General features: G+C 59.6%; 1 protein-coding gene across 2 annotated transcripts in view; it reads right to left on the reverse strand.

The window, feature by feature from the left end:
• Positions 1–23,212, reverse strand: part of GNG7 (G protein subunit gamma 7) — a 128,130-nt gene that overhangs the window by 65,389 nt on the left and 39,529 nt on the right. The gene's annotated exons all lie outside the window — the stretch shown is intronic.

Genomic DNA, 23,212 nt, shown 5'->3' on the forward strand with positions numbered 1-23,212 from the left:
GCTGTAATCCAGGGCTGGCAGGGCCGTGCTTCCCTCGGAGGCCCCAGGGGAGGGGCCTTCCTGCCTCTTCCGGCTTCTGGGGGCTGCGGCGTCCTGGGCTTGTGGCCCCATCGCTCTGATCTCTGCCTCAGTCTTCACGTGGCCTCTTCCCTGAGTGTGGGTCCAATCTCCTTGTGCCTCCTCCTTATGTTGACAGCTGCATTGAGGGCCCACCAGGACACTCTCTCCAGCTCAAAAGCCTGAACCGAATCACACTTGGAAAGCCTTCACCCGATGGGTGACACGGCCCCAGGTCCCAGGGATGTAGCGCTTCTGTCTTTGCAGGCTGTTCTTCAGCTGACCACAGCCTCTCAAACTTGTGCACTCACAGGCACGCCCCCGTCCCCACAAACCAGGCCTTCTCACTGCCCTGTCCCCGCCTGCCAGTAGTCTGCCCCAGGAGCCGGGAGGAGGGAAGGCAGCTGGAGCAACCAGCGAGGTCTTCCTGGAGGACGCCCGACATGAAAATTGACTGATGACAGAGCTCCAGAACCAGACAGTGATGACAGTCACACAGCCCTGTGGATGTGCTGAACGCCAATGAGCTGTCAGCTTCAAAAAGATGAAAACTGGCAGAACTTTTTTTAAAAAATGAAGTTGGGAAATAAAATCCGCCCGGGGTCAGCTTCCCATGTAGAGGATCTCCCCCTGTGGGCTCCCCCACCCATTCCCACTGAAGATGCAGGGCTGTCACGGACCGCAGTGGGAACCGGCGTCGTGAAGTGTCAGGGTTAACCCGTGGTAACCACTAAAATCAAGTGACAGGCTTTCCAGGGAGCAGCACTGAGACGGCCTGACCTGCAGCTACGGCAGAGGGCGGCCGAACTGGCTCCTCCCCGGCCGGCAGCCAGGCAGCCTGCACGCGGGACACGCACAGGGGGCGCTCGCGAGGCTCGTGCAGAGCATCCCACGCAGCCCCTCGAGGGGCTCCTGACATCAAGGTGGCATTTGAGAAAAAGGTGAGGCAGGGCCCGCTCGCTGCCTGCCAGGCCACCGCACAGGTCAAACCACGTCAGTCTCGACACCTCAAAGTCAGAACGGTTTGCAGGTGGCGAGTAGGTGGAGGGGAGGAGGGGCTGGAGGAGGGCGGGCCGAGTGAGGAGGAGAGAAACCGAAACGCGAGAGTAATGTCTGACTCAGCAGAGGTGCTGCCCACACGGGATCTGCCCCGTGAAAAATGAGAAATCCAACGCCACGCAAGGGCAGACGCGCGAGCCAGGGTGACAAAGCGGCGCCGGGGGCCTTTCTGGGCTCGCGCATGCGCGCACGCACACACACGGGGTGGGGTGGGGGATGGGCGTGGGGTGGGGGTAGGGGGTCGGGGGGGGTGCAGGCGTGGGTATTCCAGCGGGGGCGGCCCGCCCGGCCCCTCCGTGGGAGCCGAGGGTAGGGCACATAAGCTCCCAGGGAGCCGCGGGTCGGCGACGGGGACACACGCGGCTGCTCACGTGGCCCCGGCCGCAGGCGCACCTGTGCTGTCTTGGACTCACTCCAGAGCCAGGAGGCGGGACCCTGGCAGAGCTTCCCTTGCTTCCGCTGGATATCCCACATCCCGGGCCAGGGCGCTCTGTGGCGGGAGCGGTTGGCAAGGGGGTCTCCAGCTGCTGCTTCTCCTGCGAAGAGCTTGCAGGGGGAGTCCCAGAGTCCCTCCCCGGGTGGACAGAAGCACAGGGCACGGTGGCCCGGGGCCTCTCAGGTCTGGGGTTTGCTGGCACCCTCTCGCAGGGCCGGGCCTCCATCAGGTGCCTGCAGGCCTGGGAACCCGGCCCAGACCTGAGTGCCTGCAACGCAGCCACACTTCCTTCTGCAAACTTTTAAAAAATTGAGGTGAGATTTGCATAAAGTCAAAGTAACCATTTTAAAGTAAACATTTCAGTAGCGTCGAGCATGTTCACAATGCTGTGCAACCACTACCTCTACCTGGTTCCAAAACTTTCTCAAGAGAAACCCAGTCTGTCGCATCAGCAGTCACTCTCCCACCCCTTCCCCAGCCCCTGACAGCCAGGAACCCCCTCTCTGTCTCTGGATTGGCCTGTTCTGGACGCCTCACATCCATGGAGTCACACACTGTGTGTCCTCCTGTGTCTGCTTCTCTCCCTGAGCGTCGTGCTCTCAGGGTCCGTCCACATGGCAGTGGGTGCTTTCCTGTTCACAGCTGAGTGATGCTCCGGTGTGTGGAGGGACCACATGTGTTTATCCGTCCATCTGCTGAAGCACATTTGGGTTGCTTCCACCTTCTGGCTGTTGTGAATCATGCTGCGTGGACATGACTGAATGTGTGTTTGTTTCAATGTCTCTTCAGTCCTCTTGGGTACATACCTAGGAGTGACCTTGCTGGGCCACCTGACTCCCTTTCCACCTTCGCCGTTCCTGAAATGCCCCGGCCATGTCTCCCCATTCTGCACCCCTGCAGCCGCCTTGCCGACAAAATAAAGCCCCAATATCAGCAGGCTCGTTGGGGGGATGAGAGTGCTGGCACGTGGTAGTTTCTCAGGTGACACCAGGCCCCTCTCTGTCTCTATCCCCCAGGGCCCTTAGGACGAACTTCCCAAAGAAGGAGCCGTGGGCTCAGGGCAGGTGGCGAGTGCAGGTTTGCAGGTGCCCCGCGGCGAGGCCTTGCTGGAAAGAATCCTGGGGAGGGGGTGTGTCAGGGGAGGGGAGGAGGGGAGAAGGCCACTGGGCTCTCCCCAAGTCAGCAGAGCTTCCCTCTGGGGAACTTTCTGCTTCGCTGCCGCCCCAGGAGGAGGCCAGTCAGCGCTTTCTTAGAAAATTCTTTGCCCTGTAGGTGGCGCCAGCGGGCACCTCCCGCAGCCTTAGCCAGCCAGGCCAGGGTCCCAGAAAGCCAGGCAGGAAGGAGGTGCCCCCATACGGCATTCAGTCCCAGCCCCGGACCCACAGGGCTGAGTCTGGTGCCTGGTGTCCGGTGCAAGGCCTCTGGAAATGGGAGAGGATGCATTTCTGTTGTTCCAGCTGCTCGGCTTGGGTACCTTGTTATGGCCGCCCTTGCAAGCCAACACACTGGTTCACATGCTCAATGGCCTTCAGAGCCCAGGGCCACGGGCTGTCAACCCCAGAACATTCCGGTGGGGCCCTGGCCATGCCGGGTCTCCAGCCCCAAACCCTCAGGGGTTCATGTTGTTGGATGGAGAGGATGATGCTTCGGGGAGGACCTGACAAGGGTCTCAGCCACGGGCTCGGGCAGCCGAGGATGAGGAAAAAGACCAGCTGGAGCTTCTGCAAGATGTCATCCCACCGGAATGGGCCTGGCCGAGGCAGCGGGCACGCTTCTCCCTGCTGCTTCGGATTCTGTGCAGCCAGGGGTGCGCACGCCCGTGCTCTGAGCACTTAGTTTGAGACTCTGAGTTCCCAAAAGGCAGCAAAGGGAGGAAACTCAAAGCCGAGCCCTCGGGCCGGGCGGAGGGCCAGCTGGGAGAAAGGCCACAGCAGTTCTCGGACACTATCGCCCCCCAGCTCAAGCTGGTGGTGCTGGCGACGTCCTGCTCTGAAACTACTGTGGAGCCGGCTCCCTTCCCCGCCCGCCCGCCGGCTTTCCGAGAAGCGGGGGCCCCCGGGGTGCCGGCCTGGGCTGCCCCTCCCCAGACCATCAGCAAGCCAGTCAGCCGAGTGATCCGGCCCCTGGCGAGACAGCCTGGAAACGCACGGTGGGAGACGATGACCCAGCGGCAGGATCGCGAAGGTCTCCGCGGGCTGACTTCAGGGGAGAGGAATTCCGCCGGCGGGTGTCTAGACTGCGGTGCTGCCGGGACGCTGGACCCGGGAGAGAGCCGCTAGCGCGCGGGCGGGCTGTGCTGCCACCTGGCGGCCGCGGCTGGACGGGCCGCACGGCGACGGCGCAGCGGCGTGTCAGGTGGACCCCAGGTGTCGGGACGAGGCTGCGAGCGTCCTGTGGGTGAAGGGGCAGGCCGTGCAAAACCTTCATCAATTTAGGGCAGGTGAGGCCCCCGGGTTAGGGATCCCACGGACCCACAGGAGGCTGTGTGCTCCATGACCCTCTGACCTCCGAGGTCCTGAGACGCTGCATATTTAAACACACACCTGAGTGGGTGGGAAGGGAGGGGACCGCAGACGTTGGGGGACACCCTGGCTTACACCGTCAGACCCACTGGGATTTATTCTAGAGTCTAGCCTGAGTTACAAGTCAGATTCAGTATTTTCCAAATAATTAATGTAGGGTTTCTCCCTAGAGGTCCTGTGAAAGTGGGGGCTGGGCCACTCTCTGTGGGGCTATCCCAGGCACCGAGGGGTGTGCCCGCGGGGGGCACCACAGCGGGGCTTCTGCCACCTGAGGGCCCTGTGCCTCCAAGCAGTAAGCTGGAAAGTTGTGAGTTACAATTGCACGGCTGCGCAGGTGAAGACGCGCCAGGCTGGGCTATCATATGCTCATTAAGACACTCACTTTTCAGTCAGCTGATTTTAAAAGCGGGGAAGTGGCCCTGGGCACAGGCCTCTGGGACGGGCGGCTACGTCCGCGCTACTGGGACCACCTCGGTTGAGAGGTGCTTCTCCCAGAGGCCTCTCCCCTCGTCACCCCCACTCTCCACAGCCTGTGAAGGCACAATGTCCCTGGGGCCACGTTTGGGAGCCAAATCAGCAGGAGAAACAGACGGAGGGAGGGCAAGAGGACAGATCCCACAGGGCGGCTAAGTAAGCTCACATGGTGAGCATTCCGAGTTCCCTGAACAGGCACACGCTCCCTGCCCCCCAGGTCTGTGCTGGGGCCCCTGCCCAACAGGGCCTGTGTGTGTGTGTGTGTGTGTGTGAGGAACTGCATGTAACATAAAAGCTGCCATTTTCACCATTTTACACTGTTCAACTCAGTGCCATTTGTGCAACCATCTTAACTGCAGAACATTCTCATCTCACCAAAATGAAACTCCATCTCTATTGTCAGTTACCCCCAGCCCCTGACAACCAGGAACCCCCTCCCTGTGTCTGGGGACTGGCCTGTTCTGGACGTTTCACATCCATGGAGTCACACACTGTGTGTCCTTCTGTGTCGTCTTCTCTCCCTGAGCGTCGTGCTCTCAGGGTCCGTCCACGTGGGAGCAGGTGTCAGGGCTGCTCTCCTGGTCACGGCTGAGTGATGCTCCCGTGTGTGGAGGGACGCGTGTGTTCATCCATCATTGGTTGATGGACACTTGGGCTGTTCCCACGTTCTGGCTGTGGCGGGTCATGCTGTGAGCCCGTGGGTACCAGTGTCTGTGTGCACGCCTGTCTCCTGCCCCTCTGGGTGGGGACCTGGCAGTGGGGCGGCCGGGTCACATGGTAGCTCCACATTTAACTGACGGAGGAGCCACCAGACTGTCGTCCATCCGAGGGTGCACATTAGTCCTCTATGGCCAAGGTGCCCCCCTTCCATTTTAAATGAGCTCCTGCTGGCAGCAAGGCCCAGAGGACTGCCCGGGGTCTGACAGGTGCCGTCGGCAGAGCTGAAATTTGCAGCCATGATTCTCGCTGTGTTGTGAGGATTTGCTGAGATCGCATTTGGTGCGCCCGGAGGGGTGGCCCTCAAGAAATGGGCACTGGCTGGGCAGTGACATCCTTACAGTCACCCAAGAATGTGCCAGGCTGGGCAGTGGCAAATCCCACCTGCCTTCTGGGTGGCCATGGCAAGGCCACCATGTTGCGTTCCCTGTCACCAGCAGGGGCGAAGGCAAGGCAGAGAACTCCTGAGGGGGGCCTGCTAATGTCACTGCTGCAGGGCTGACGGCACTGGCTCCTGGGCGACCCAAGGTGACTCGACGTAGCAGGAGTGTTCACAGGCCACTGGTGACATCCCAGCCGTGTCATCCTCAGTGGGTCATCTCCCTGAGACACGTTATGTTCCGTAATCATCCGACATGCACTTGCCTAAATAAAGTTTTATTGGCACATGGCCACCACCAGTAATTTACAAGGGCAGAATTGAGTTGTCTTGATGGACAGTGTCTGGCCTGCAAAGCTGAAAGCAAACCCTTTCTGGCCCTTTCTGGAAGAAGTTTGCTGACCTCTGGCCTGGACCTAACACTCTGGACGGGGGAGAAACACGCACACAAATCACCACGTGAAACAGAGTCTCACTCAGTGGCTTCGTAGAGAAAAGTGCGCTGGTTCGGAAGGACTGGGGTGTCAGTGGAGGGAGGGCGGCGGCATTTAAGGACGATCTGGAGTGAGGAGACTTTGCTGGAAGGGGACCCCCGAGCACAGACCCTAAAGAGACGAGGGGCAGCTATGAGGACATTTGGAGGAGACGTGGTGGCAATGGGGCAGCTCGTGCAAATGTCCTGGGCCGAGAAGACACTGCTGGCGGGAGCGGGCGGCCAGGCCAGAGGCTGACAGGCCCTTGGCCACTGTGAGGCTGGCTTTAACCCTCGGGACACTGGGGAGGGGGTACGGGGTAGGGGCACATCATGTGATTTGATGTGGCTTCGAGGGCTGAGCTGAGCTGGCGTTTCTTTTCTCCACGGGACACAGCCCTGACTCAGTCTGGAGGTGGGGCCCTGACTCCCTGTCCACTTCCCCCACCCGGAGCGTGCTGGGAACAGGCGGCACCCCGAGAGCTCCCCCCTGGGACCGGGCGGGAGCTTCCTGGAAGCTGCGGGCCAGTGGCCATGGAGCGGCCTGCTGACATCACCATGCAAGGCCGCGGCCATCAAGACCCTGGGCTGCCGTGGAAAGGCTCTGAGGAAACGGGGACAGGCCATCAGGATGATGTGACCCCTCTCCTAGCCCCACGTCCCGTGGGGGACGGGGTCCTGTTCGTGCAGGGGGTGCAGAAGCTCCGGACAGGATGCATTTCCTGCAGACAGGCAGTGACCTGGGCTCCCGACTCACACCCAGTGCCAACTGGAGACAGGGTCACACCAGCTTCCTGGCATTATCCCGGGACACCCGAGACCCAGATCGTGAACTCTTGGGTCTGGAAGAGGTCCGGAGCCAGCAGTGGGTGGGGCATTCTCGGGGGTGGTCCTGGGTACTGGGGGCTGTCAACAGCACCCTTGGTCCCCTCCCGCTGGATGCTGGGAGCAGCCCTAGTACTGTGACCACAGGTGTCCCCAGACGTTGCCTGGTGTTCCCTGGGGGCAGAACCCCACCCGATGTGACCCCTATCTTGGTCCAATAATATAAGTGCCTTTGGAAGCAGCCGGTCAGACCCTGTGTCCGGGGCCCTGCACCTGCGGCGGACGTGTTGGAGGAGCAGAGTGGGGAGCGTCGGGCGTTGGCTCCCGGGCTGCGGCGTGTCCAGGCTGTCGGCACGGATACTGAGAGTCTTGCTGGCCCAGCCCCTGGAAAGCACAGCTCTCAGCCCTTCCGCTGCATGGCCAAGGGATCCAGCAGAGTCCTGGGTTGCGTTCCTGGCACCACGGTCACAGCGGCTCCGTGTGACCCCAGGCCTGTTCCCGGCAGGTGCTGGGAAAGAGACCGGCTGGCCCGGCGGCTCTCGACTCCACCCTTAGGGAGCCGGGCCTGCAGGCGGCTCTCACCGAGGGGGCAGTCCAGGGACACTTGTGGTTGTCATGACTGGGGGGCCCCTGGCCTCTAAGCATGGGGCCCAGGGAGGCTGCTCCACACCCTGCAGAGCCCGGACGCCCCCTGCAGAGTGGCCCGGCCCTGGTGTCCACAGCGCCGAGGGTTGGGGGGACCCTGGGTTACTATCTAAGGAAAAGACTGGGTCTGCTCCCTGCTCACGCTGGACACCAGAACACACTCCCGACGGTCAGACGGTGTGAGCCAATATGTCCCCCAGCGTCGGTGGTGGCCTCCTCTGCCCCCACCCTGCTCAGGTGTGTGTTCTGTCTGCAGGGCAGGAACAGGCTGGCAGGGGCGGGGTTTGGAGGATATCGACCCTGGTTCCCACTCAGGTAGCAGGTGAGCCTGGGCCCCAGAGGCCCCGTGCTGGCCACCAGGCTGCGACCATGCCCCTGGAGGCCGCCCTGCCGGCAGGCCGCGATTTCCCCGCCTTCCTCTGGTCAGCCCCGCCCAGCACAGGGAAGTAAATGTGGACGGGCACCAGGGACAGCGGCTTGGCCTCGACACAGGGGGACCCCACAGGGGACGTGGCCCTGCCCGGGGAGGGAGGGAGGGGCCTGGTGCCCCTCGACCTCAGAGCTGAGCCAGGCCCATGCTCTGCTCTGTCTAGAATCTCGCAGTCATTTTTAAACCAGGGGCCCGGGTTTTCATTTGAGACCAGACCCTGAAGATGCTGTCATCGGTCCCAGAGCTGACAGATGAGGGAGTTTCCGAGGTCGTGTGGCCACCAGCACCCAGGGGGAGGGCAGGGTTGGGGCGCGGGCAGGTGGGGAAGCCCAGTGTCATGGGCACTTGAATTTCCAAGCGGGGAGTGACTGAGAGTCCTGCCTGAGAGCAAGCCGGCTCCAGACCCAAGCAGCCCGCGTGAGCAGGGACTGGGCTCAATGTTTTCTCCAAATAATTAACACAAGGTCTCTCCCCTGGGCACTGCTGACATCAGGACCAGGCCATCCTCTGTGGGGGGCATCCTGGGCACTGGGGGTGTGGAAATGCACTCTGGCCCCACCTGCTCGATGCCAGGAGCCCCCCATCACCAGAACCACAGATGTCCCCAGACACACCCAGTGTCCCCCAGGGACACAGTCACCCCAGCTGAGACCCGCTGGCTAGGACGAGGGAGCTGGCTAGGACCCGGGGAGGCGAGCTGGCCCGTGTCAGGGGGCAAGGCCGACTTGCCACGGCAGCTCTGACCCTCCTCTGGGGCTGCAAGCCTTGGGCCATCCTGCAGGCCACCTGGCAGCCACACCTCACGACAGTCCACTCCTAACTGTCGCCTCCCGCCACCTGCCCTGCAAGCCCCCACCTCCAGGGAGTCCTCAGTGCCCGCCTTCTGCCCCCAGTGCTCTTCCCGCTCCCTCGGGGCCAGCGTGGACAGCCTCTCCTCCGGCACCCCCTGGACCCCTGGTTCTTGGTCTGTCGCTCCACTTGGCCCCACCCCCCAGCACTCTCCTAATTCCTTCTCCTCGTCCTTGTTTGCTGGGTATCTGCAAGTGCTGTCCTTGGAGGGTGGGGCTTTATTCCCCGAGTCATCACCGTGCCTGGCACCTATGACCGTCCTTGGCCCGTGCTGGGCACTGGATCAGTATTCTGACCAATGGCCGGACCCACTGCAGCTTCTCCAGCCACTGTCCCCGACGTGATCACTGGAGCAGAGGACAGAGGTCCATCCTCACCCTCCTCTGACTGGAGTGCTCAACCACACAAAACTTTGGTTCTGTCCTATTTTTTTAAACAAACATTGACTTTGAAATAATTTGGGGCTTACAGAAAAGTTGCAAAGACAGCGGAGACAGGGCTGTCTGCCCCTCACTGCCCACCCTCCCCTAGGGCTCATGTGTCAACAGCTGGGAAACTGACATGGGGACACTTTATTCAGATGTCACTAGTTCTCCCCCCACACTTTGCTGAGTCGTCACCTCTCCTTGGTCAACTCTGGGCTGTGACAGCCTCTTGATTTTTCCCTGCCATCTTCTCACTAATTATTTGTTTTGAAAAAAAAATTACTTCTCATTAAAAAAGTCATTAAAGGTTTATTACTGTTATTTTTAAATGAATTAATAAACATTTAAAATTTTTCTCAGTTTTAGTTTTGAATCCAGTAATTTTTGATAACTATAACCCGCATAAGACAAAAGCTCTTTGGAAACTTCAGGGCCAAAAAGTTGGAGAACCTCCATCCTACTCTGGCCTGAGGGCCACATCCAGCCCTCTGCACATTTTTGGAAAGGAAGCTTTCCGGGCACGTGGCCACGCCCAGTCAAGCAGGCATCCTCTCCCGCCGCTTTTAAGACACAAGGGCAGAGCTGAGCAGTTACAGTAAAGACTGGCCTGCAGACATGAAAATACCCAAGGCCTGGCCTGTCTAGAAGTGTAGCAAGTTTGTCACTCGTGCTCGTTTAAGATCAGGCCAAAACCTAATTAGGGTGTAGGGCTCCCACAGATGTCAGAATTCCATGGAAACGTCCATCAGGTAACATCTTGCAAAACCAAGCACCACTGTGGACAATTATTCAGTCACGAAAAGGAGAGAAGCTCTGAGACCTGCTCCCGCATGGACGGACCCTGAGAGCACGACGCTCAGGGAGAGAAGCAGACACAGAAGGACACACAGTGTGTGAGTCCATGGTGTGAAACGTCCAGAACAGGCCAGTCCCCAGACACAGGGAGGGGGCTCCTGGCTGTCAGGGGCTGGGGGAGGGGGTGGGAGTGACTACTGACAGGGTGGTGGAATGTTCTAGAATCAGTGGTTGCATAACTAAGTACTAAAACGTCCTGAATTGCACACTTTATAGGATGAATTGTATGGTGTGTGAATTACATCTCAATAAAGCTGCTATTTTTAAAAATGTTTTTAACTTGCAGAATTAAGGAAAAAGAGCCAAAGGCCTGTGCTCTGGCTGCAGGACACCCACCCGCTGCTCCATTTCTCTCTGCGCGGGGCCTCTGGATCACTGGCCCACCTCGCAGCGCCCCCTCAGATGTGGTGACAGCTCTCTCTCCCCATCCCTCCACTGCACCCCAGAGCAGGGCCCATGTCACCCTGAGTGGTCGCTCACGCCGCAAGATCATGCTATAAAGAAGGGAAAAAGTCAAAGCTGCTTCCCCTCGAAGCAAAGTGGGAAGATCTTGGGCAAGAAGCCAAGGCTTTCAAGCAGTTACAAGCAAAAGGGAAGGTTTCCAGGAAACGTGCCTGCTCCTAGTGGGACGCTAGGGCCGCGGTGCCAGTCACCCTCGGGCAGGGGGCTGAGGTGTCTCCCTCTGCTGCCCCGGCCGGCCGCTGGCGTGGTGCGCAGAGCGGGCCTGCAGGGTGGACGTGCTGGCTCCGCTGGGGGCTGCCCTGCTCCCGGCCCCGGGGCCCCCTGCGGCCTCTGCTGAGGCCTCTCCACTGCGATCCACAAAGGCGAGGAGGCCCCCTCACAGCAGCGCGTGTGGGGCTTGTGCAAACAGGGGCCCCTCCACGGAGCTTCAGTTGGTTGCAGCCCCCAACCCCGATCGGGGGGCCTGCCCCCTTTCCCTCCCACAACCCTCAGGCCCTCACTGAAGACTGAGTTTAACCCACGTTCCCCAAAATTCATTTCCACCTGGAACCTCAGGAGGTGACTGGCATGAACTGAACTGTGTTCCTCCAAACCCCCACGTGGAAGCCCTGAGCCCCGAGGCCGCAGACTCTGACTGTAGCTGGAGATGGCAGTCTTTAAAGAGTGGATGAAGGTAAAATGGGGCCCTGAACCGGTGGGACTGGGCTCCCTACTAGAAGAGGAGATCGGGACACAGACACGCAGGCGGGGAGAACGCGCAGGGATGCGGGAGAGGAAGTCCGGCCCGCAGCACCGGGAGAGCGCGCCTGGGGTTGACGGCTCCCGTCTGTGGTGGCTGGGCTGCGCGGCAGCTTGAGCAGACTGGCACCGTGACCTTATTTGGAAATAGGGTCTTCACAGGGGTCAACAGTCAAAGTAAGATAAGGTCACACTGGAACAGGATGGGCCCTGGCCCAGCACAGGTGTCCCTGTAAAAAGAGGAGAGGCGCACAGAGAGGTGGGGAGGAGGGCCCCGTGGGGACAGAGGCTGAGGCTGGCGACGTCTCTACAAGCCGAGCATGGCCTGGCGCCCCCGAAGCCAGAAGCGGCAGGATGGATCCCCCACCCACCTCTGAGCCGCTGGAGACACCCTGATCTCAGGCGGCTGGCCTCCGGACTGGGGGCACAGATGTCTGTGGTTCAAAGCTGCCCCGTCTGCTGCGGCCGCCCAGGATGCCGACCCCCTCCCCACACCCTGACTGTCTGCTGAAGAGCCAGGCCGTCCCAGCCTGCCTGCGATACACCCCTCCGGCAGGCAGAGCGGCTCCTTTGTCCACCCTTGTCCTCAAAAGCATTTCCAGTGCCCCGAGGGAACTGCCACGTGGACAGCTTCTGTTTACGTTTACTTTTGATAGGATACATCAGTCCATCCGAGCTGCTGTCACAGAAGCCCCAGACCGGGGGCTCCTCGCCATCTGGGAGGCTGGAAGCCAGCAATCAGGCGCCGGTGCTGTGGGTTCCTGGTGGGAGTCTGCCTCCTGGCCTGGGATGGCTGCTTTCCTGCTGTGACCTTGCGCAGCGGAGAGGGCGCTCTGGTCCCTTCCTCTCCTTATAGGGACACTAATCCCATCCAGGGGGCCCCACCCTCATGACCTCACCTAACCCAGATCAACTCCCAAGGGCCCCACCTCCAAACCCCGTCCCACTGGGAGTTAGGGCTTCAGCAGGTGAATTTGGGAGACATGAACACTTGGTCCACAATATAGGGGTAGGTTATTATTAAACACCAGTGTGTACAGGCCAGGGGCCAGGCGCAGGATGGGTGGGTCACCTGTGGCTCCATACCGCCTGGCAGGCACGGTCGCCTGGAGCCAATGGGCTGCGAGACACACTTCGCAACTTTTGAATTCTTGTACTGCAGCATATTTATGCAAAAAGCCTATTATTCTTCCTAGGGGCGTGTGGGCCCGAGTGAGGATGGGTGAAGGGAGAGCCATGTGTTGGCCCAACTCCCTGACTCTGCAGCTCAGACTGGGCTCCCCGCTGTCCTGGGAGGCAGACAGGTGACCTGCAGGCTGGGGGCCAAGGTGTCAAACCAGAACCAAAAGATGTTTCACACCCCAAAGAATTGACAGCAGGATCTCAAACAGGTAATCACACACCTGTATTCCCATCGTGATTCGTAGCAGCCAAGAGGTGGAAGCCACCCAGGTGATCATTAAGGCCTGATGGATAAACAAACGTGGCCCGTGCATACGGCGGAATGTGGTTCAGCGTTAAAGAGGAAAGAGATTCTGACACCTGCTACAATGCAGATGAACCCTGAGGACATGTTGCTCGGTGACATAAGTCAGACATGAAAGGACAAATGATTCCACTCACAGAAGGACCCAGAGGAGTCACATCCACAGAGACAGGAAGTAGATGGTGGGGCCGGGGCTGGGGGAGGGGAGTGAGAGTGAGGGTTTCGTGGGGACAGAGCTGCAGTTTGGGAAGATGAGGAAGCTCTGGAGATGGTGGTGGGGATGGTTGCTCAACAACGTGAATGTGCTTAATGCCACTGAGCTGTGCACCTACAAATGGTTAAGATGGTGAATTTCATGTTATGTGTATTTCAACACACACACGCGCGCGCGTGAGCAGTTGCTGCAAATGCTCACGAGAGCCCGAGTCTGTCCTGGGTGTGTGTGTAGCAACGCAGCCCGTGTGCAAACATGGCAACCCTGGTAGCCTCACAACATGGGTGACTGTCCCCAGATGGCATCTCCAACCCTCCGCTGCCAGGAGGGGCTGAGCACTTCAGAGTCCTACGGGAAGGACGCAGGGACCAGGTCGGCCAACCTTTCCTGACAAGTCCCAAGGACAGAGAGGAGGGCAGGCGGGCGGGCAGGGAGACCAGCACCGCTGCTCCCACCCCTGGCTGCCCGGGTGTTTACTGAGCTTGGACAAGTCCACTCCAAGGGCCCAGCATTTCCTGCCCCAAGAACAGGAAAGCAAGGTCAGCTCAGGACACGGAAGCACTGCCCCGGCTGCTGTCCCTCCTGGTGGATGCGGGGCTGGGCCCACAGACGGGGGACTCCTGCTGGTCACCTCCCAGGGGTGCGGGCTCTGGGTCAGGGGCATGTTCTGTTCCCACGGTTCGGTGGCTTCTTTCTCGCCCTCCGTCAAGCCAAAGGACCCCGGGATTGGGGGCAGGGGTCCAGGGATCACCACCACCACTGAAGGGCCTGGGGTCCCGCAGTCAGGCCCAGGTTTCCATGGAGACCAGAGGCCCCGGATAACCTTCACTGTCTTCAGGAAGGAGGAAGGCAGGGCCCAGGGAGGGGAAGAGTGCGGGGCTTGGGGTGGGAGACACCTCCAATGACAGCGGGGTGATGGGATGCGCTTCCCGTGAGCGCCCCCTGTGCCGGCCGCAGGGACACGGACCCCAGAGCTGGTGACCCCCTCTCCCCTGGGGCAGCCCTGGGTGGCGGGGCAGGCATTATCCCAATTTTAGTGAAGGAAACAGGGTGGGAAAAGTTGCCTGCCTGACCGGGGGGTCTTGGAGCTGGGAGGCACTGGGGCGAATGCTGCTTCCCAGCCTGGCTCCAGCACTGTGGAGACAGCCCTCTGCGCACCACTGCTGGGGGTGACTAGAGCACCCTCACCTTCCCTGTGCCTCAATTTCCTAATCTGGAAAACCAGGGAGGTCCACTGATTGTTGCCATGGGTGGGGCTGGAACCCTCTATGGCTCCCTACTGCCCTCTGGGTAAAGCAGTCTCTGCCTGCGGGCTCCTTGCTCCCTCCGCCTCACCTTCCACCCCTGCCCTATGTCTGGGAACCACCTGGAGGGTCCCTTCCATCTCCAGTCAGCTCCAGGACGTTGTCAACTTTGACTCAGATCCACTTCCTCCAGGAAGGCCTCCCTGAGGTCCCGGAGGAAGCACCTGCGGTTGCTCTCAGGCAGTGCTGTCACTACCAGCTCACTCAACCGGGTCTCAGCTGGGGTGATTCCATCCCCCAGGGGACGTCTGTGGTAGTCACAACTTGGGGGGGCTCCTAGCCTCGATGGGGTGGGGGCCAGGGATGCTGCCTGTGGTGGCCCCTGCAGAGAATGACCCAGCCCCACGCCTGCAGTGCCGAGGGGGCCAGCCGGCTCTGCCTCGTGTCACTGGGATGCAGAGAATGGCTGATGGTTTGCCGGGGGCGTGTGCGGGTGTGGCCCCACCTGGAGTCCTGGAGGCGGCCTCTCTACACGCCTACTTGGACTGTGCCTGTCCTCGGCCCTGCACCCTGGCTCCAGTCAAGGATGCCCACAGCCTGGCTTCCTAGCTTTGCGAGTCCCGTGGGCAGAGGGTCCTCCGAGCTCACCTGCCGCTCGTCCAGGCAGAGGTCTGAATCAGCCAGGAGGTTAGTCAGGGAGCCAGGTGTGGCGTGTCTCATTCCGGAGGCTCGTGAGCTTGGATCTCGCTCTGGCCGCTGACTCAGCCGGGGAGCCCGTGGGTGATCATCACTCCACTCCGGGCAGGGTGAGCACGTTCTCTGCTGGCCCCGATGTGTCACCCATCCTGGTCACAGGCTCACCTCTCCACTCAGGAGGGCAGGTGAGGGTTCGTCCTGGAGCCTCATTCTTTCCTTCCTTCACTCACTCGCTAAACATCCGGCCGGTGGCGCTCCCTGAGCTGAAGGAGCTTACGGTCCGGCTTGGCTGACAGACGCAGCTAATTTGAATGTCACAGAACAGTTACCGTGTGGCTCTGGGCAGTAACTTGACCTCTCTCTACTCTCATTTTCTCCTCTGTGAGATAGGGCTGCCATTTTAGAAAGAGTGTGTGTGAAGACAACCTGGCAGGTGTATCAGTCAGCTCCTGCTGCATGACAAGTCGCCACAAACTTCAGGTCTAAAACAATGCCCTTTGTCATCTCCTGGTTTCTGTGTTGGGAAATGGGGTGTAGCTTAACTGGGTCCTAAGCTCGGGGTCTCATAAGCCTGAAATCAAGGGATTGGCTGGGCTGAGTTTTCATCTGGGAACTTGGGGTCCCCTTCCAGGCTTATCCGAACGGTTGGCAGAGTCCACTTCCCCGCAGTGGTGGGCCGGAGGCCCCATTTTCCTACTGGCTGTCAGATGGGGGCTGCTCTCTGCTCCGGGGCTGCCTGGCCTCCTGCACGGGCAGTTCACGATGCAGCTGTCTGCTTTCTTCACGGCCAGCAGGACAGTACCTGCTGCTGCTGCTGCTGCTGCTGCTGCGCTCTCTCTTTATTGTGGTAAAAAGCATCTGACTATCTTAACCACGTTTAAGTGCACAGCTCAGCAGCATGAAGCACATTCACATTGTTGTGTGACCATCCCCACCATCCATCTCTAGAACTTTCCCATCTTCCCAAACTGAAACTCTGTCCCTATTAAACACGGACTCTCCATCCCTGCCCCCAGCCCCTGGTCCCCACTGTCTACTTTCTGTCTCTATGGATTTGATGCCTCTAGATATGCTTCTGGTCTCCTTTAAGGGCGCATCTGATTAGGTCAGGCCCACCTAGATAACCTCCCTTTTGATGAACTCAAGAGTCAACGGATCAGGGGTCTTTGTCACACCAGGAAATTCCCTTTGGCCATTTCACATCAGCCTAACCATAGAGTGGCATCACCTCTGTTCTGGGTTCTGCCCACACTCAGGAGCAGGAATCAGACAGGGTGTGGACACCAGGAGGTGGGGGTCTAGGGTACCATCTTGGGATATGCCACCTCCCGCAGGAGGGGCACAGATGTAAAGGGCACTGCTATGTAAGGGCTACTGTCAGGGAGAAGCACAGGACAGCCCCCTGGGGACACCCTCTCTGGGAGGCACAGAGAAGACAGCAGAGATCCTGGTTTCTCCCTGCCCTCCTCACTCCCCTCCACACACACACACACACAAACAAGCAGGAAGGGCTCTTTCCACTTTGCAGATGTGTGATGGTCTTGCACACCCAGGAGCCACATCTGCACGTGATAAATGGCATGGAACTCTGTACATACACGGGCCCCTTGCCAACTTCCTAGTTTTGTCCTATATTCACGTGAGATGCCACCACTGGGAGGAGCTGGGAGAAGGGCACATGAGATTGCTCTGCATGGTTTTTGCAACTTCCTATGAATCTGTGATGATTTCAAATGAAAAGTTTTTGAAAGATCAGGTGAAGCCACGGGTATGTTTAGGTGTGACTTGGACAAAACGAACCACGCCTCATTCAAACACCACCTCTCCACCCCAACCCTGACCCGCCCACAGCTCCTTCTCCCACTCTGTGGTCAGCAGGGTTCTAAATCCCCCAGAGACCTGCCCCCTGTAGACCAGCCCCCAGGTGTGTGCAGGACTGTGAACATGATAAGATACCATACCCTGATTAGGTGATTTTATACAGAAAGGATTTGGAGGATATAATTAAAGTCTCAAGTCACCTGACTTTGAATTAATCAAAGGACTCTTTGTCTGGGTGGGACTGACCTAATCAAGTGAGTCTTTCAAAGGGCAAGGCCCTTCCTGCAGTGGGAGTCTGGTGGGAAGAGTGGGTCTATGAAGGAGACTATGTGGTCAGGCCAGGACCTGGGTGGCCTCCAAGAGCTCAGGGTCATCCTCAGCTGGCAGCTAGTAAGATAATGGTAGCCTCTGTCAGATGGCAGAAAGGAACTGAATCCTGCTGACAGCCTGGGTGAATTTGGAAGTGGGTCCTTCCCCAGTTGAGGCTCAGGTGAGACATCAGCCCTGGCCAACCCCAGGGAGACCCCGCACAGAGCCCGGCCACGCTGCTTCCACACTTCTGCCCTGATAGGTGGGGCGGGTTGGGGGAAGCTGCTGAGTGTGTGGTGACTTGTTACACAGCAAGAGCTAGCAAGTGCACTCCTCCTGCAATGGCAGAGCAGAGCACCCAGGGTTTTACAACCACTATCACATTTAGTCACACACAGGGGTTGCTCCTATGGCTCAGGAAATTCTAAAGGTTTTGGGAGCTGGGAGCCAGGAACTGTAGCTGAAGACCAAAATATGTATTGATTTAAAATCCCAGGATCACACCTCTCAAATGCTCCATCTCCAATTACCACCAAGCTGGGGCGTGGGTTTTAACACCTGAATGGGGGGGACACCAATGGCAATTAGAGACAAGCTCCCAACACCCCAGTTCCCCGTGCCCTTGCATTTGGGGCACCTGCTCAGGCCCCCTCCCCACCCTCAGCCCCTTCAGCACCTCCCCCTGCCCCCAACCCCTGAGTGCACCCCACCCGGGCCTTCTCAGGCTATGCCTTAACCCTCTGTTACATGTACTCGCCGAGGGCATGGTCCCGGGAGCTTCTGTGCACAGACATGTGTGTTTTAGTCTGATGGGGCTGGGCCCATGGGCATCTGCTCACCCAAAGAATGAAGCAGGAGGGGAGGGAACAAGGAGGCAAGAGCCACACTTCCAGTGCCCCCTGGCTCAGGTGGAGTCAGGCCAGCACTCTGCAGGGCTGAGAATGGGCCCTGGGATGAGGGGGACCCCTTCTGCCCGCCCCAAATGGGCCCCTCTTTGGCTTCCACGTGGCTCCCCATCTCCCCCTGCCCCCCACCTTCCTGTCACTATTGTGTGTGTGACTATTACCTTCTGTGTGTTCTGAGTCAAAGGAGGCCTTGAATCTGTGACTCCACTGGTGGCCACATGGGCACATCACCCCTGCCCCGAGGAGGCTGGCTGCTCACGCGGTTGCCTGGGGACACTGCGGTCTCAGTGCCTTGGTTGTTGTGTCAGTTCTTACTGGCCCACAGGTGGGAGCCCTGCCTCGAGATACCGGACGTGAGCCTCTCTGGTCCTCGGTGTTCAAACTGGTAAAATCGGGGGTGGCATTAACCAGCCCACGAGCGGATTCCCCGAGAGAATCTGCAGTGTGCCTCAGCCCACAGGGTCCGGAAGAGCGGGGCTTGAGCGGGAACCATGGTGATAACACACAATAAAGAAGGCGATCTTGACTCACCCTGGGACCAACAATCTTGGGGAGCAGGGACCCTCCCCCTCGGCACTGCTGACACGGGGCCTGGACACTCTCTGTGGGGCGTCCTGGGTCCCGGGGGTTGTGGACCAGACTCCCTGGCCCCACCCACTCATGTCCCAGTCATGATGACCACAGGTGTCCCCAGATGTCACCCAGGGTCCCCTGGGGCAGGGTCACCATGGTGAGACCCTGCTGAGTGGGGTCAGGCTCGTGTCCTGGGAAGCACCCCATGGGCTGCTCTGCACAAGGGGAGCCTCTGGCTGCAGGGAGAGGGTTCTGGGCCTGCGGGCTGCAGCGGGTCCCCCCCGCGGCCGGGTTCAGCTGGGCACCCCGTAATTACGTAGGTACTGTGTCCGTTTTCTGTTGGGAGGGCGGCGGCAGCAGCCGTGACCTTCTGTGAGCAGGCGGTTTTAAGGTTCTGACCGCCTGTCTTGGCAGGTCTCTCGGGAGAACAGCTTGTCCACGGAGAGGACTGATAACAGTGCGCATTTCAACACGCCTGCCCAGGACAGAGCCGGGCGGGGACCGACGGGATGGGGACGGGGCGGGGTGGGGAGAAACATGCTCGGACTTGCACCCTGGGGTTGGAGTTTGCACCCCACACAAGGGCCACTCTCTCAAGATAAAAGTCCCAGGAGTGCTTTTGGCAGAACTGTTCACAAACTCCCGGGAGAACGAGGGTTATCAGAGAAACACTCTGCAGTTGGAGGTCACGGAGTTCTGTTTGTTCCCGTGCAGGGAGCAGGAAGGCTGGAGGAAGGCTTGAGAAATCCTTTGCGACCTAGAAGCACCGATTTACCCCAGTACATTCCCAGTGTACTCGTCTCCCCGCTGCCCGCCCTCCCATGCCTGTGGGCCTGGGGCTTGTGGCTACCACACTAGAGGGCCGAGCTCCGGACTCGGTGTTCACCTCAAAGGATAATGGCACCTTCTGGAGGGAGGCCGGCCCCCCAACAGCCGGGATGTCTGAGAGCCATTCCACGAGGCAGGAGTCAACTGGCTGTGGTCCCGGCCCCTCGGAGCTTCAAAGCCAGTAAGACGCGCCACCCGGGGTGCGGGGACCTAGCCACATCTAAAGACAGGACATGGGAGGCGCCAGGAGGGCAGGGTTTCACCCAGGGGGACCCTGCCCTCACGGGACACCGGGTGGTGCCTGGGGGACATCTGTGGTTGCCGTGACTGGGGGCCCCCTGGCATCGAGTTGGGGGACGGGGAAGGGAAGCTGCTCCATACCCCACAGAGCCCAGGATGGCCCCCGACAGAGGACGACCTGGACCTGTGTCAGCCGTGCCCGGGGGGACAGACCCTGAATGGTTCCCGATTCTCGCCGGAACGTCAGCCCTGTGTGAGCCGGTGTTCCACCCACCCTGTGCCCTGTTGTCCCCCAGGGCCTGGCCCAGCCAGACGCTCTGGAGTCCTGGCTGAGGGAACGAAGGAAGTCTTTGGGCGGACCCCCAAGGCCTGGCCAGTCCAGGCAGGAACTATCCCTGTGCCTGCACTGGAAGGTGACAGAAGCAAGACCCAGTCCTCCGGCAGCAGAGCAGCAGCTAGGCCGCCCACCCTCATCCTGTGGCCTTTGCTCCCGGGTCCAGGCTCTGCTTCAGCCCCTGGGGTGCGCCCGGGCTGGGGTGGATCTGTGGGTGCAGGTGCCCAGGGCCTCCAAGGTCATAGAGCTGTGTTCTCTGCCTCCCTCTTACACCCAACGGACCCACAGAATCTCTGGGTCTGTGAGGTAAGGGCCCCCAGAACAGGGTGACCGTGGGTCTCTGGGTGCTGGACCAGAATGTCCCAGAGAACGTGAACAGGAAGTCACAGGACTCTGAGAGGGGTGAGGTGAGGGGTTGACTGAAGACACCTGGATGCCCAGTGGCACCCCCTGTACCAACCTGCATCTCCATCCCCGCCTGGCTCAAAACCCAGCCCCGCCAGAGACAGCAAGGACTTTCTCCGCCCCCTAGTGGCCACCAGCAGGAACCGCAGCACTCTTGGGACCGTCCCCGGCCCAAAACCCCAGGCAGGAGCAAACACCCCAAACTCCGGGTCCTCGTTGAGCCCTGGTGTCTGTGGAAATTCAGTGCAGCTGGACCCAGCGGTGCTGTGGCCAGGATGGGCGGTGGTGGCCTTTGTTCGGTGACATCCTGGCTCCCCTGGAGAGGTAGCCACCCTGCCATGGGAGATCCAGGCTGCCCGGCCCTGCCCGGGTGCTGGGGAACCGGACATGAGGGCGCCTGCGGACATCCAGCACTGCGCCTGGCAAACAGGACAGGCTTAAGAGTGACTATGAAACTAAAAAGGTCTCAGGGAAAGTCCAGACTCCCCGCTTCGAGGAGTGTGTCAAGGGGAACAGAGGACCCCCTGCAAGGCTGGCCGTGGGCACCAGCTCAGCAGAAAATTCTGTCTCCTTCCAACACACCTGTCCACTGGGCACTGCTGACATCGGGGCCGCTCATCCTCTGTGCGGGCGTCCTCAGCGCTGCGGGGTCTGCAGCAGCAACCCTGGCCCCACCCTCTCAATGACAGGAGCCACCCCCCCAAGTTGTGACAACCACAGATGTCCCCAGACGTGTCCCAGTGGCTCCTGGGGGGCGTCTGAATGATCCCCAGATGAGACCTACGAGCACAGCTGAATTCCAAAGGGCGCAAGGATTTAAGTTGAAAACATGCGATCCGAACAAAAGGCAGGCGAATTGTTCTTTGAAACCCCGACATTTGGAAGCAGGCCTCGCAGAGCAGAGAGAGCACGGCTGTGCGCAGAGTGCTGCAGGTCCCCCGCGGCGAAACCCGCCAGGAGCCGAGGGCAACGACCACTGGGAGAAGCGTCCGCGGCGAAGGCGGCGGACAGCAGGCGGCGTCCAGAGACGCCGGGAGCGGTCAGACAAGTCACCCAGAGAGACACTCCAACAGAAAGGTCAGGACGCAGCCGGGCCCTTGGCGGAAGCAAAGCCTGAGAGGAAGGGACCAGGGAGACGCGGACAGGGCAGTGACTTAACGCTGGGCTTGGGAGGGCAGGGAGGCAGGCCCCGGAGTGGGCGACGTTGCCTTTCTGGAGGTCTTTGTGGCTGAAGGTCAGAACGTAAATGAGATAGCCCAGACCTGAATTCTCAGACCAGGGAAGCCTGCTTATGGGAATTTACTCCCAACGAGGACCAGCCCAGGACGTACAGAGTCCCCACAAGGACATTCATCCCAGAGAGCCGCCAAATTTAAAAAGAGAGCAAGAGAGAAAGAAAAGAAAAACAGAAAAAAAAGTGAACACCCCCCCAAAAAAGCCCACCAACAGACCACCTAAGTCAATTATAAAATTATTTTAAAACAAATAAATTACAATCCGCCCATAACGCGGAGTGCTAAGCCAGTGCTAAGTGCGTGCTGTGAATCTGTTTCAGACCCTGGGGGAGCACAAACAAGCCAGCTGGATGCCAGGGCACTGAGCACGGGCCCTGCGCACAGCACCACGCGCCCAAGCCCCCCTCCTCTCCAGCCCGACCCCGTAGCAAGAGCATGAGAAAACCCTTTAAACCATTGTACAGTTAGGCAGTTGCAGACACCCCTGCAAATGTCAGAGGGTCCTGCTCTGTTACGCGACCCCCCCCCCCACAGTTCTAGACTCTTCCCTTCTCCCCGTAAGACACCTGGTCCCGCAGCACAGCGCGTCTTAATTCCCACCCCAGTCCCTGGCAGCCCAGCAGCCTTTCTGTCCCTACAGGCTTGCTTCTCCTGGACATTCCATCTAAGTGGAATCATACGAAGTGTCGTCCCGGGGCTCTGCACTCTTGTCTAACAATTTTCCTTTACACGCACAGCACACACACCGGGTGAGAATGCACCTTATAAAGACATCAGGTCTCCCTCAAGTTTGTTGATACACTGAACACAGCCCGAATCAAAGATCCATCCAAATTGTTATTAGAAACTGCACGTTTACTCTCAAGACCCCGTGAAAGAGGATACTCCCGGGGAGCAGCAGAGACATTTGTGACAAAACAGAGGCGCACGGGAGGCACGGGCCCGGGGCCGCAGGCAGCCTCAATTTTTTCCATTTCCTCTTCATACATCACAAAAGCCACCTGGAGTCCTCTGAGGAGTGAGACCCGAGACAGGTAGGAGTGAGAGACCAGGACCCGAGCTTCAGTTTTCCTCAAATTTAACCCTCCCGAGGCCTCGCAATGGTGCCAACCTGCCATCGCGCCAGGGCGGGCAACAAGGTCCAGGTATTTGTCACGCACGGGGACCTACTCTGCTCTGGATGACAGCCTTTGACAGTTGTCATCTCCATGCAGATGACAACTGGGGTGAAGCACCAGAGCACCCTAATCAAGCCCCTCGAGGAGGAGGCTGAGAGCGGGAAGCAGGCGGCACCATCAGGCTCGCCACCCCGCACCCGTCCTGGGGGCTCAGGACCGGCACTCCAGCCCCACAGCCCCCTGCTTCACGGCGATCAACCAATCAGGAGCTGAGGGCACAAGGTGCTCCCTGTGGCTCCCGTGCGCCTTTGGTGGACAAGACCAAGCCTCAGAAACAAGCGAGCAAGGCCTGGCGTGGGGGACACAGGCGTGCACGGCAAGGATACCCGCCTGGACGGCAAGCCAACCTCTTCATTCTCATCTTGGCTCCCAACAGCCAACCAAACACCCACGTGAACT

Source organism: Camelus dromedarius, chromosome 27 (assembly GCF_036321535.1).
Source record: "Camelus dromedarius isolate mCamDro1 chromosome 27, mCamDro1.pat, whole genome shotgun sequence".
Taxonomy (NCBI): domain Eukaryota; kingdom Metazoa; phylum Chordata; class Mammalia; order Artiodactyla; family Camelidae; genus Camelus; species Camelus dromedarius.